The sequence below is a fragment of the Apodemus sylvaticus genome, chromosome 13 (genome assembly GCF_947179515.1).
Source record: "Apodemus sylvaticus chromosome 13, mApoSyl1.1, whole genome shotgun sequence".
Taxonomy (NCBI): Eukaryota; Metazoa; Chordata; class Mammalia; order Rodentia; family Muridae; genus Apodemus; species Apodemus sylvaticus.
In genome coordinates, this window is record NC_067484.1 from 1,118,747 (window position 1) to 1,134,416 (window position 15,670).

The 15,670-nt window shown below is 39.8% G+C and overlaps 1 long non-coding RNA gene across 1 annotated transcript; it reads left to right on the forward strand.

Annotated features, from left to right (window-relative positions):
* The first annotated feature begins 11,492 nt into the window (after window positions 1-11,492).
* On the forward strand, window positions 11,493-14,972 carry LOC127663980 (uncharacterized). Its single transcript, XR_007973080.1, has 3 exons — window positions 11,493-11,599; window positions 12,708-12,807; window positions 14,888-14,972. It is a non-coding gene; the product is annotated as an uncharacterized LOC127663980 (long non-coding RNA).
* Window positions 14,973-15,670: the final 698 nt, after the last annotated feature.

A 15,670-nucleotide genomic window follows, 5' to 3' on the forward strand; every position in this document is an offset into this window, starting at 1 on the left:
GAACTGGGAAAGGGGAAGTCATTTGGGATGTAAACAAAGAATATAGAAAATAAAAATATATAATTAAATAAAAACGCCAATTATTAAAAGGCAAATACAACACCTAATTCATACCTCACAACAATATTCTCAGGCTGCCAAAACAATGCCATTTGCCTGTTCTCACACTTACTGTATTGCCTGAGCTTCCAAAATTTTAACTAAAACTACCTTTTTTGCGATCACCTGTGTATAAGTCAACTGTTCCTGAGGCATAAAAGCAGTGCCTAAGATCTGTTTTCAGGCAAGCTACAAAATCGCCATTCCAAGTCTTCTTGTTTGAGCAAAATAATTTCCTTCACACACAATGACTGGAAAAGCAGTTAGGTGACAGTTACTGCCATTTAGTGACACATTTCTCAGTATTTTGTATGTGGGAAATGCATCTGAACTGCAGAGCCAACTCTGCATAAAGGCCTTGCTTTGTGGAATTTGCACTTTGGTGGAAAGTTTAAACAACCAATAAAACATTTCCTTTTCTCTGTGTGGTCATCAATCCAGCATGCAGTATAAAACCATAACAAAAGCCAAAGTACTTATGTGACTTTCAGGAAGTGGGGGACCACAAAAGGGGAAATCAGTTGAAATGTAAATAAAAAAAAATCGAATAAAAAAATTGAATAATAATAATTAAAAAAAAAAAAGCCAAAGTGCAATCTCAAACTTTCTGTGTCTACATTCTTGGTTTCGTTGCTTAAGTACAGACAGGACATGGGATCATTTGCTCTGGGCTGCCATTCCACATTTGATCCTGCTAAACTGCCCAACAAGCAGTCCAGGCAGACCTGGGCACACCCTCCATGGATGGTCAGACTCACATGATTAGTTCTACTCAACCATAATTATAGTTCTCTGGGAAACAAGGTTGATTGCTAGAATTCCCCCTGAAACTGATACAAAGAAACTAACCACCAAGTTTATTTTCCATTTTAAGTCTTCTCTATTCAACCAGTTCTGATCTAAAACAATCACTATACAAGGCTGGTATCATACTTGTTATTTTGTTTCTTTCTGACTACCTACCAGGCGTACTCTCAAGCTGGATAAGTACAAAACTTTGTTACAAAACATGGAATAGAAGGCTGCAAAATTGTCTCTCCACAAATGGGTAATTTGAATACCGTATAAATATTTTTATGAAACTATAAATATAAGAACACTGCCTCATTTCTACAAAACGTGAGCAGAAAAGTAGAAAAAAATCCAGATTTTGTAAATTGTATTGCAGAAATGTTTGTTTGAATGCTCATGATTTAGAGCAAATTTTCTTCCTTTTCCTTACAAGAGTGAGAGACAGACTGAGAGAGAGACAGAGACAGAGAGACAGAGATACACATACAGAGAGACAGAGAAAAAGTTCTAAACTAGAAAAAATACAAAACAGATTTCCAATCAGAAAAGTAAATTAATATACTTCCATCAGAAACACCCCCCCCCCCATTCAACAGCCCAGAGGCCATGTTTATTTGTGGAGAGGAACATAGATTCCATTCCTGAAGAGGCTTTCGAAGAAGCCTGAAGGTGATGGATGCCACAGGGTGCCTCAGCCAAAGACTGGCAAGGGTTCGAGGATGCTCCCGGGCCTCTCTGCCAAGGGGATTCTGTTCAGCTTGCCCACCTCTGCCTGCCAGCCTGGGATCTTCTTGGTTGTCATGTGTGGATGAGCATGCTTTGTCATGTGGTCACACTGTATGTAGTGCCAGTCACACACAGGACACACCAGCTTCTGCCCTCTAATGTGATATCCCTATATATTTTGAGAAGTCCAGACAGTGTGGAAGCATAGGGAATGTACTGAAATAGAATCTGGTGCCCTAGTGTCAGTTTTGGCCCTGATATATCTGAGCTCATGATTTTGGACAGAGCATTCCTTCTTTAATTATAAGGATCTTCACATTCCATAGTAGCAAAACTAACAGGCTCTGGTCACACCTAGAGGTAGAGTGCTTAGGAGAGCACAACGTAGAGAAAGCACCCAGGTAGTTCATGAGAGGTTTTCCAGAGAAGCAGACAGAGAGCTGGGGTGTACACAGGAATGCTCAAAGCCAAAATGTCTCATTGTGGCAGCCATCCTGCACTCAGTTTCCACATTAACCTTTGAACTGCAGTGCTCTTCAGTAGCAGTGTTGTGATGGGAGGGAAACTGGCTGCCACATCTGCCAACCCTCTACGGACAGGGTTGTCCTGGCTGACCTGCCAGGATTTACACCTGTGTCCTACTGGGGACTCAGAGTACAACCCGCATGGACCAGATCTTTATGGTTTGAATGGAAACTTCAGGACAGAAAATTTGACTCTGTGTCATGTCTAGGACACAGAGAAACTATATTACCTGCTGTGGTCCTCCAGGCAAAATCTTTTAAAAAGTGCCAGTGGCAGCATTACTTGTGAAGATATGCCACCTGAGCACTAGGGGGCCATGGAGACACAGATTTTTATTCCTATAATTCAGTGACTGAAGCAGGATGGTAGACACAACACATATTGCAGAGTAAAACACAATTTTAATTGAAATATGGATTAAATCAACACTTATCAACTATAGGAATTTTCTCTTTTTTATTTTCTATATTATTAGTTTACATTACATATGATTTTCCCTTTCCTGGTTTACCCCTCAGCATAATCCCATAAGCCTTCTTCCCTTTGCCTGTTCCCCAATCAACCTCCTCCCACTTCTCTGTCCTGTCACATATCAAATCATTCCCAAGAAGAAACTAGAAGAGGAAGGAGAGAGCCCTGGTCCTGGAATGGCTTTATGCAGCATTGTAGGGGATTACCAGGAATTTTCAATGAAGATTGACTTACTATGGCATAGTGGTTTATTTAGCAATGCATATATTAATGTAATATAACATTAATTCACAAAGAAGCAAAGTTTTCCTTTCCTAACTTATTGTTCATCTTGTGACAGTTGGGAACCTCCTGAACCCTAGGCACTCAGACCAACAGAGTCTAGGCAATGATATAACTTTCTGTACTGGAACAAATGTGGTCTCAACACAGCTACAAATAAAGGTAATTTGCATGGAATTCTTTGAGGCAAATTTAACATCTCAATGTCTTTTTCTGTATTTAGACTGGTGATCTTCAAATGTTTTCACCCAACTGGTCATATATAATTATTTCCTTATATTGCCACTGGGATCAGGGAAAACAGGTCAATGCTCTGTCCAGTTAGTCTTCACACTATATTGAACACTGCCCTCAAACACTCTAACCCAAGACAGCCTGTACAACGCAGTGGTCCAAGGTGCTCAGAGTTCTCAAAGCCTGTATGGCCTACTGAAGATTCTCAGCCTTAATTTCTGAACCTCTTAAACATCAGGAACTTAGTTTTCATTCCTCATGATCATGCAAATGCATAACCCTCCTATTTGTACACAACCACTCACAGCTATGTGAAGTCTTCTGGTCCTGATTTCAATAAATAGCCTATTTGTAAGCCAGCTGCTTAACTTGAACATTCCCTCAGAGCTCCTTTGCATTATGTTTTTAATTAGAAGAGACAGTCCTAATCCCAAATCTACCACTGTACTAGCATAATAAGAAATACCAAAGTATGATTATTCACTAAATGAATGAAGCTGAATTGACACAAGGGGGTGTTCTATTCATTCTAATTTCTTTAGGGAGAGAGGTTTGTGAATCTGACACAGATATACATACACAATTGTGTGTGTGTGTATGTGTGTGTGTGTGTAGTGTGTATGTGTGTGTCTGTGCGCAAAGGCATGAATGTGCTAGAGAGCTGAAATGGCAGCATGTCAGACAAAGTGTTTTGATGTTTCCTGTCTTTTTTTCTGTCTTAGAACATTGCCAGGCATGATAATGCCACTCTTCTTCCCCAAGAGCGGTTCCAACTGCTGAGTGCTCTTGGGCAGAACATCGAAATCAACAAGAATTATTCATTAGCATTTTACATGAGCCCGAGCAAACACTTCTCCAAAATGGCAGCTGACCTTGATCACTGTGGACAAAAGGAAGCAGCCTTTGTGCTCTACCACAAATTCCTCATGTGAGAACCTGCAGTTTATACTCCTTTTCTCCAAAACGTTTTTTTGCTCAGTCTGCTTTTCTATTCAGGGTTTTCCTCTTTGTTCACAGCTATAGAACTTGAGGATGTTATATTTTCATCAGATTTCTGGCACTACCCACACAGACTTTTTCTTGTGATTCAAAGATATGAGGACCAAATGTGGTGGTATTATAAATGAGGAACTATAATGGTACACAAGGTCCAGCTCATAGTGGAAGAAAAGAGGGCTGAAAATCAGTGTGTATCTGAATTGATAGCTATTTTGATTTTCAAATCTCCCCTGATGTAAACAGTCACAGGACTGTCTTTGATGTGTGCCCACACCTATTGTGTTCTATGGGAGAGAGGTAGGCATTCCTGTAGCTCCACAGTCACCAGAGGACTGTTGACTACCTGGCTTCAGTGTGGTTAACCATCCTTAGAAATTTCTCCAAACTGTTCATTATATTGCGTAGGAAGAGTAAAATACAGATTGCAAAGCTGCCACCATGAAATAGTTCTTACAGCCTCAGTGACAAGGGTGCTTTGACTTTAGTAAGGGGAAAAATGGAAAAGTCTCACCAATCCTAGTTGGCCTTAAATTTTGTGAAACAGAATATAAGGAGATATAGTGTGTGTGTGTGTGTGTGTGTGTGTGTGTGTGTGTGTGTGTGTGTATAGTATAGGGAGGGGTTTTCTGGACATGATTTCATTGATCTTCAGAAGACTGAATGTTTAGTAGGTACATCAATTACTGTTCCACAACTAGAGAGCTTAGATTTACAGATGAGTAGAGGTACCACAGTTTGCATTCCCTTTGTTGTACAAATACTACAACAGGGTTTCTCTTGGTTTTCCACTGGTGGTTTCCAGTAAAATGAAGGCATCCTCTTGAAATCACAATAAATCTACTCTCATTTCTTCCCTTTTCCAATAACAAATCTCTCTTAACAAGGAGTCACATGTTTTCCCATACATCAGTTTCCTAGACTGAGTTTCTGGTCATATCCTCTTCTCAAGAAGAGTTTTTGACAAGGCAGTGAATCTTGAATCTTGGACAGACATGAGAGTTGAAGCAGTTTACTAGCATCTTTCAGTGCATCATGAGACTAGGTACCCAGGGAACATCACCACCTAGAAATGAGCACCCTCTGTATCTCCTCTCATTACCTAGTGATGTCTGAGGTAAGGTGGTACACTCCCAGGAAGCAATAAACAAAAGTGCTATGTGAGCAAATATTAATAGTGAGAATGAGAGACTCAGACCACTGTGTTTATTTCCTAGTATGAAGTCCAGGAGTCCATCCTGTTTCCTCAAGGATTGTGGATCTATCTGGTGCCTCCTGGGTGTTGAAATGACCAACTGGCACTGTGTCACTTTAACTATGCTTATTGACAGCTAATGTTTGCTGAATGTGCCAGTTTCATGGAAGAATTTTGATAGTCTTTCTCCAGTCTAAATAATGGAAGTGGATGTGGGATCTCAGGGTGTGCCTTATTAAACACCAATAACTTCTAAAGCAGTGACAACAGAGTCCAAGATTCCTTAGGGACTCATTTAGACATTTTAATTTCTCTGCACAGCTTAGTCTCTCCACTCTATTCCTTTAGACTCTATGTGGAAAAGCTCCCTGTGAATAAAAACTACAAAGAGGTTCTGGAGATTTATAAAAAACCAAATATTCTCAAGGTAGGCTTTCATTCTCAATGTGGCTCACCAAAAACTCCAGAGCAGAACACAGCTGCTCACAGAAAAGCCACAGATGATGACACTAGATGGAAAGGTGGGCAATGCTATTTTAAGAATTCTGTATAGAGGGGATGGCTGGGAATGGGGTTCAAGTCATGCACGAGATACTGCTGCCCCTGCCAACTTCTTTTCTTTCTCTCTTTTCTAACATTAGCACTTTTCTAATTATCCATTTTGGTTTTGTATTGCAAACAACAAAACAGATTTTTGTGAGGGCTGAGGACTGGAAGAGAGACCTGATAAATCAATACTCTGAAGAAAATCTCATTTGCTTGACAAAAAAGGTCAGTGTGAGGAGATGCATGGATATAGGAGGACTGTGTGACATCTACACAGTCTGTTCCAAGAACTGTCTTGTGCAGTGTCTTTGAAGTGTGTGAGTCAATGAAAGGGCTCCACATGCCCTCTGTAATCCAATCAACACACATGAACATGCACACACACACACACACACACACACATACAATGTCATGGCATACTAAGAAGACTGAGACCTAACTTTATTAAAACAGGAAAATAGTAAGGTAGAAGAATGGATTTTCCAAGACACCAGGGATACAGGCCCTAGGCTGAAATGTCAGACTTTAAGGGAACTACACTTTGTTCATATCTGGGCTGAAAAGAAGCTTCTTCCAAAATTTGAAGTAGTGGACTAAATTCTTTTCCTCTCCTGTAGAAGAAGAAAGAAGAAGAAGAACTGTCCAAGAAGGAATCATTGTGGGAGGAAAAAAGAAAGATCAGAACCCGATTTTCAAAATGGGCTTCCTTTCCTTTTCAAAAATGGTATGGTTCTCAAGAAAAATAAACAAGGTGGGAAGGTGGGTGCTGGAGCACCAATTTCATCAGAGGAAGCTCAGCCTTATTCAGTAACAACTGGAACCCTCAGCCCAACAGTGGTGCCTTCAGAAAAGAAAGCCTGCAATGAAGCAGCTCCAACAACATCACCAGCTGCCAAGGAGGCTGCAGAAACTGGCACCTTAGAATGGCCAGGTGAGTCATCATCGGTTTCTCACTTGGACAAGCCTTGTGTAGAAGTTGTTCAAATTGCATCTGGGTCAGGAAAAAAGGAGTGAGACTGAAGCTCACCAGTAAGGTAAGGCAGAGGTGCTGGACAGTTGCCTCAAGTCTGGAACACTGGGCCCCTCAGCGTCAGAGTTCTATATTACCTAAAGGTAAAAGAACGCAGACAGAAAGCAGAAATGCAGGTAGCCAGGCATAAGTCCCGGAAACAGACAAGTTGCCTAGTTGTAACCAGAAGTCAATGACTTTTAGGTCCTGGTCTGAGTATCTACTCTGGTAAGCTTTTGAGCACTAGTTTCCTAGGCATCTCTGGACTCCTGAGCAATCCTACTGGCTGCTACTGGAAAGACCCTAACACCAAAAGGTGTCAAGCTGGACATCTACATTTCTACTCAACATCTGTTCCTTTTTAACTGTATCTCAGCAAAACACAAGAGCAGCCAAGGATTTGAAACAACAAAGGGAGAAAGAAAAATGAGATTCATGCACTGTCTGGTCTGGGGCCTATTGTGTGTCTGAGAGAATGGGTCTGAGACCTCCAAGAGTTGTGACAAGTTGTTTTGTCCTGGCAGGTTGGAGAGGAATATCACATCAGCCATATCCTCATTCCTGTCCAAGAAGGAGACCTAGATTATTGCTGTGCAAAGCATGAGGAGGATCTCTTCTTTATTCAAGGACTCGGACTTCTTACATTAGGATGGACACATGTAAGCAAAAGGACCTCTGGGAATGAGCGTTCCTTTTCTGTTTCTTTGAAACAGCCTATCTAAAACTTGCTGTGCACAGAGTCAATTCATTCCAGATCATCGGCTCTGAGCACATATAATCAAGTGTGCAGTTCAAATTAAAGGAGCATTTCCTAGCACTTTTACAGCTCTTTGTATTTTATGTCTTATTAGGAGTAATTGTTCAAACTTTGAACTTCATGTGAAACTGTGTGGAGAATGGTAGCTTGCTACGATATATGAGAAAATGTACATAGACCATTGTATTAGTTTGGGTTCTCTAGAGTCACAAAACATATGGGCAGTCTCTATCTAGTTAGGTAATTTGTCAATGACTTACAGTCTATTGTCCAACTCCCCCAAAATGGACAGCAGCAGCTGTGGGTGGAATTCCAATGATCTAGCAGTTGCTCAGTCCCACGAGGCAAGCAATATAGGAAGAGTGTGTAAACCTTCCTTCTTCCAATGTCCTTATATATCTCCAGCAGAGGGTGTAGCCCAGATTAAAGGCTGTAGGTCTTCAACAGAGGGTGTGGCCCAGATTACTTGCCTGTGGTTCTCCAGCAGAGGGTGTGGCCCAGATTAAAGGCGTGTGCCTCCATGCCTTTAATCCCAGATGATCTTGAACTTGGACATCTCCTTGTCTTAATCTTCTAAAATTCATAGCCACTATGCTTCAAGATCTCCATGCCAAGATCCAAGTCAGAAACTTATATCTCTGAGCCTCCAGATTAGGATCATAGGTGAGCCTTCCAATTCTAGATTGTAGTTCATTCTAGATATAGTCAAGTTGACAACCAGGAATAGCCACTGCAACCGTATACCTAAAAGGTATAGAAATGAAACTTAAGTAAGCCAAGAGAGTCTGTTCTCATGATTGTGTTTTTTATTTATGAAGAAGTACTTCCTTTGTGTACACCAAAATAATCTTACATGCAAGATTTTGAAGTGTTTGAACATGTAGAGCATACATCTTTTGACTTTCAAGAAAACACATTTACTTGCCTAGAGAGTCCCTTGGATGATTCTGTCATTTTCAAAGACTGAAGTTCACAAAACTATTAAATTTCTTCTAACAACAGATATAAGCCCCAAGGAGGAGGATTACTTGTGTTTTTTGTGAGATCAAAAACTTCTAATCAGACCTTGGGAAGTGCTGATGCTCTTCATTCCAATTGTATAAATTCTTCCTGCTGTGCCTAATTTAATAATATGTTATGCCCAACTGATATTGGCCTTTTGTGGCTTGGGACTCAAAAGGGAAATCACACAAAAATGAGCACCAAGTCACATGAGACAAAGTGCACAATATACTTCAGGTGAGAAATATAGGACAGTGAGGGTTGCACAGGAAGAGATGTCACATGTAAAGTGACATGATGACTTGGGAAGAGGTGCCCAAAAAGTTTATGGGAGAGGGGATCATATTGGAGAGAGATACGAGAGATCCTATATCAATGAGCATTTCCGTTGTCTGGGATTTGTGGTTTGTATTGGAAACGAATGCCTGATCTGCACTGACATCACCAAAGAGAACCATGGCATACCTTGTCTAGGATGGAATGTAAAAATAGAGAGTGATTTTGAGTAGAGAGAAAACTCTGGTCTATTCTGAGCAAAAGAATGATGTAACCAACGCCATATTCCAGAAGTTAAAATTAAAGGAGTTGAAGGGCTCCTTGGGAAGGGAATGTCAGGTGTGGTTTGAGAGCTTATACCATGGAATGAGGATAAGAAGATGATAGTCTTGTTTGTGTGTAGGAGGGATCAGGGTAATTCAGATACCCAGGCAATAGGTGTAGAGGCTGAGGAGTCAGACTGGGCAGGATTTCAATTGTACTAATGGAGTTAGAAGTGCTCCTCTCATAAACATGAATAGGGCTGTAGAAGAGGACAGACCTTGACAGCAGGGTTCAGTTTTACTGTTTGGAATTGAAGGCACATGTTAGATATTCCAACTGCATCAACATTGGGAGGATGTTGTGAGAAACCTAGAGAGGGACCTCATTCACATGCAGGTGGGTCATGATCCTGATAAATAGGGAGTACTGGCTGCAAGAGAAACAATTCCCTGGCAGATTAGATGAATGTCTAATGAGGAAAGCAGGGTATATAGGGATGAAGAAGAAACAAAGGTGAAGGAGAACTGGATATGATGTTTGCAGAAGCCGCATAACAGGGATGCAGGAAGAATGACTTCAGGATTTGACCTGCTGGAGTTCTGAGGATATTGACTTAATGCCTTTTAAGTCTTCATGGGCAGAGATTGCAATGTTCAATAATGTCATAAAATCTGGGTATATTGTCACACTCCTGGACCCCCAGCATTCAGGACAATAATACTTGTAGGTGCCAAGTTGAGTGAACAGTAATGCTGTGCCTCAAAACTAAAAGTCACTTGATGAGGAATTGGCCAATGTGGAGTCTGTCATAATGGTCATACTGAAGTTGGCATCTAGGACCTAGAATCTAGGGGAATTTGAAGTGAGGAGGGTGCTCTTAGGGAATGGGTTAGCAGATTACTGATATGTAGGACCTGTGAGATGGTTTGGACATGGTATCTTCTTGTTTGTTGTTTTCTTCAATTTTTCTTTGATTTCACTTTAGTTGTCAAAGGCTTGATGTTTTAAATTAAGGCATAGTTGTGAGTGTACATACATAAATAGAGTTGTTAAAGGGCTCAAGGTGGAAGCATCTATATGCATACACAACTTAGAGATAGAAATGAGAATCTGCTAAAAGCCTGCTCTAAATTTCTCCCTTCCTTCCTCTGACATTGAAACCTCTCTTGATCTCACCATGTCTTCCTTCATTTTATATGAGAACCTCCTCAATTCTAGCAGTACTTCACGTTCATTGGGCAGAAATGTAACTTTTTTAACTGGGCTGCAACCATTACTCTCTGTAAGATTACTATCTGTAAGTGTGGACTCATGAATGTATTTGTCTGATGGGTAGTTACATCTGGTGACCCAGTGAGAATGGAAAGGAAGTAAAGGAAAGAGTCATAGTATGATTGTGTGAGTAGTACAGTACCACATCAGAAGGACTGTAGTAGCTCCTCTTCACATAGGGAGAAATCCCATGGGTCTCAGAGGAAGGATTCAATGTCAACAGCTGCATTCCCAGAGAGATTGTTGAAGTAGTCATCAGAAAAAATGATGATTTAATCAGTGTGCTGTTGGCAGGAAGGAAGCAGACATGGGTTAGAAGTGAAGGACAAAACTTTAAATTGTTACTGTCTAGACATCAGGTTTAAGTAGTCATGGATGATCAAAGGGAAGTGACACTATTAGAGGGTATGGCCTTGTTGGAGTAGAGTCTCATTATTGGAGAAAGTGTTTCACTTTGGGCATGAACTCCAAAACCCTTCTTCCTTCCTGTGATATTTTATGTTCCTGTTTGCTTTTCAAACAAGATGTAGAACTCTCTGCTCATCTGGCACCATGTTTGCCAGGATGATGCCATGCTATCTGCTATGATGATAATGGACTGAAGTTCTGGACCTGTAAGGAGCCCTGATTAAATTCTTTATAAATGTTGCATTGGTCATGGTGCCCATTCACAAAATTGAAAACAGAGGCAGTAAAGGAGAAAACCTTCCTTTTTGATTTATGATGTTTTATTATGCATGCTAAGCAGGCACTAGGCCATGCCCATAGCACCTTTACTGTGTTTTTTATTAGATATATTATTTATTTACATTTTGCATGAGTTTTCCTTTCCTCAGTTCATTTTGAACTTTATGATGTAGCAGAGCAAGGCAGATGATTCAATTTTCCTTTTCCACATGACAGATGTGGGTCTGCATGGAGAGATTTTGGAAATCACAGGAGAGAACAGATTGTTAATGATCCATGGCCTCACTTCCTTGGTGAATCAAGCATAGTTGGCTGGGCTAACTTACAATTCTTGACTTCTTTTGTCTTCTCAGACCCATCCAACCCATACAGCATTTCTTTCAAGTGTAGAACTACACACACATTTTGCATACCAAATGATGCTCCCTGAATCCACAGCTGTGGTATGTGCTCCCAAGTATAAACAGTAAGTATGTGAGATTCAAGTCTGGAATTTAGAATTACAAAATTTTCAATGACTCAAAACTATTTAAAAACTGTCTATGTACAGAATGTCTTAACTGATTGCTATGAAAGCCTTCCTTTAAGGTGCATATTCTAACGATCACCAGCCACTCTTAAAAGATAATATGACACCTCTGCTGGATTTCTAAGACAACCTCTCATGAAATTTCCTCAAGAGGCAGAGATTGGAGAAATTCCTCAGAAAACACTGTATAAGAGTTTCAGTTCTTTTATTTCCCAATGCTGTGTTATTCTGAATTCTTCAGGAGAGGTACTATTGGTCAAGCAATGAATCATCCTGCTTTCTTTTATAATATTTTTTGTAGACTTGATGTACTACAGGAACAAAATTTCTGGCTTTAGAAATTTGTCACTTCTCCCTCACATTTATTGGTTTAAACAGACCTAACTCATTGCTACATTGTTTTTCCTACATATTTCTACTGTTGACTTCCTCTGTCCACTTAGATTATCATGCAAGAAAGGGATCCAGAGATATAGAGACAGAGATGTTTATATAGATAAAGATGCAAGAGGAGGAGGGCACAGAGGAGAGAGGAAAAGACTCAGAGATGAGAGAGGAGAAGAAAGAGGGGTATGACAAAAGGAAGGAAAGTGAATGAATGAATACATGAATAAATAAATAAATAAGAAAGGGTAGATGGAAGATCAGAGGGGAAAGACATCAAAGAAAAAAAGAAAGGAGAAAAGCTATGAAACTAGAGGATAATTAAAACTGGGACATGGATGTCAAGGCTGAGGAGGAGGACAGCGTGGACCATGATCAATTACAATAGGCAGACATAGTCCGCAGTTACTAAAATAGAAGGGAAACATTGTGCAAAGAAGATGAGAAGAGAGATGGGAGGTTTTAAGAGAGATGAGATGGTAAAAGAGAAAGAGGGAGAGACATCTAAGAAAAAAGAAACATCTAAGAAAAAAAGAGAAGAATGACTAAAAGAAAACAGAAACAAATGAAAAAGTTAGAGAGAAAGGTGGAAAAGAGAGACAGAGGAAACTAGGACTTGGAGGCAAATGTGTGCAACTGTGTCTGCCTTTTCTCATTTCAGAATTGGAATTTTCATACTGACACCTACTGGACTACAAGAAATATCCGATTGTCCACGGAGAGGGTTCCACACCCACAGACAGGACACAGCTCTCTTTTGTGTATGTATCTTTGTACAAGTAATCAAGGCCGTGTATTCAGGCAGGACACAGTGCTGATTGGGTTCATCATTTTTTCCTTACCCTCCTGGCAGTTCATCTTCACCACCCTCTTCTTAACAATTCACAATAACCAAATATCTAGGATGCAGGTATCAGTGGATATCAGTTTTCTCATATTTGAAATCTAGTCATTGACTGTCTCTGAGATGCTAGTCCTTTCTGTCCCTCAAACCTGATATCTGGGCTTACTAATAACATCAGGATAAGATTAAGGAAGCAAAACTTGAGTGTACTTCAGGGTCAGAGTATGAGAGCAGCATGCTTGAGGCTCTGAATTCCATCCCCAGTAACATGAGGAAAAGAACAAAGTATGAAAGCATTAGCTTATTTAATGCTTTATCAATGTCATTACCTAACTCTCACTCAGTGATCTGAATGTAAATGAAAAATATGCAATAAAGGTTAATTATGCAAATTATGACCAGGAATTTTGTCTGGAAGTGTATGGTTCTAACTCTCTAGGGAAGTAGTTTCTTCTCCCATATTATTTTCTCTGGTCACACACTTAGTATGATCAGATCTCTGGTGTCAGATCAGCCCCAGATAGCAAGATTCTTTCACTTTATTGCATATCAGCCAGGGCTCTTCCATTGAGTTTAGATTCAAAGGAAATGTAGCAACATAGTGAAAGGACCAGAATCTGTCCCATAAAATATATAAGAACCAGAAATTCAGTCACAGAGATCCAAACTAAACTTAGATCCTATATCAGACTGCTAATTCCAAGAGTCATTCAGTCAGTCTGTCTCTCTCTGTCTCTCTGCGTATGTGTGCTTTATGTGTGTCATAATATATATGTGTATGTATGTGTGTGTGTATATATATATTGCATTATACTCTTGATTATAACAAAAAATTAAGACCTAATATAATTTAAGATTTCTTTTGTAAAACATGTATATTTCTATGTTTCTTTCTGTACCATCATTGTGTAGACTTGAGAAAGCAGATACCATTTTCAGTTTAAGCCTGTTATCTGTGGGTTCAGCACCTGTAGTGCTGAGAAGAGTTTGTCAGATGCCCTGGATCTGGAGTCAGGTGATTGTGCAGTGCCTGCTTCCGTATAAGATCAGTGGATTCTGTTACACATTTTATCATCTCCCTTGTTCCCAGTTGAGTACTCTCATGGATCAAAAGCAGAGGTTTTTTCAGTCAGATGGGAGGAAGAAGATCTGTACAGATGTGTTCTAAACTACATAGCTCTGTCTTGTAACATAACAATGTTAAGAATTGGAAAATTGAAAGAGATTGCATGATTATAAAAAATTACCTGGAAATCTACTCCCAAGGTTCCAAGTTGTAATGATCCTTTCTATTTCTGGCCAATGTAAAACATATCGACAAAGCCAGCAGCAGGACAGATATAGCAGGTGAATCATGAGTTTAAAGCTATCTGCAATTATGTAGCCAAACGGAGTCAGACTGAGTACTCCTCATGTTTTTGTATGCTATATTTAAGCATTCCTCAAAGACTATTAGATAAATTTTATCATCTGATTTATACAATGACTCCAATACTACACTGGACTTACTGATCCTTTTAATAAAGCAATACTTTGCAAGTGACTCTGTAAAATATCTGTCAAGATACGTAGTGACACAGACTCTGATCATGAGGAGAACTAGGGAGGAGTACTGGGTCCCAGCCCCTTTCCCATAGCTGCCACCAACAAGATAATCTCACCTTTAAGATGAGAACTACTGCTCTACAGTGAGCTTTTTTACATTAGAGGCTTGGGACAGGGCTCTGCAGTGAGATTGCTTGTGTTTTAAACTTTAGGCCCTGGATTCAGTTCCAGAACTTCCATTTCTGGAATCTGCCAAATTGCTGCTTGACTATAACATAGCTCGGCAGAGCAGGAGTCAGGAGGATAACACCAAGATCCTTCTGTGCTTTCTACGATATATGGTGTAGCCTAGATAACATGAGACTTTACTTTCATATAATATAAGAAGTATAAGTTGTTTCAAATTCGGAGTTTTCCATGACTTATCCACATTTCCTTTACTCCAATTGCAGGATTGCAGTCATGTCACCTCCTGGGACATCATGGTGACTGTCACAGATTTGAGATGAGTCAAATCCCAAACACCTCAGTTGTGGGAGAGAGAGAGTGAGTGAGTGAGAGAGAGAGAGAGAGAGAGAGAGAGAGAGAGAGAGAGAGAGAGAGAGAGAGAGAATGTGTGTGTGTGTGAGCACTTGTGTACATGTATGTCTCTCTGAGTGTTTTAAATATATGAATGTGTTATATGTATGTACGGTGGTATACATATCTGTTATGTTCAATGTGTTATACGTGTTGCTTCTATATCTTGAATGTTTAATCTACATCATATATGTGTACCAGTCTGGATGGTTATGCTTGGTGGCCAAAAGAAAACTTATATTTTCTATATGAGGTTTATTTAAACATAAATAGTGTATTAGGGTTTCATAACAATTAGAAATTGATTTTGTTATAAATCATATTAAGAGGTTAAGACAATATTTTTGGCCATGAACCATGAACATACATTGTATGTAAGGATTCAGTACACCCAAAACTGGTCTGCATCATTTGTCACAGGGTGGATGTGGGAGAGATTGTATTTCTGACACTCACTAACCAACTGCAGAAGGGAATCACCTCAAAAGTCCCAGACATCAGCCTACATTTTTCATCTACTCAGAGTGTTGCCCTGAGAGAAATGGATTATTGAAGACTAAAGAGAATTTTCTGACTAAATAGAAACTTTGTTGCTTTTGGATTGACTTTAATCTGACATGAGTCAATCACCAGTATTTAGTTTCTAGTACAAACAG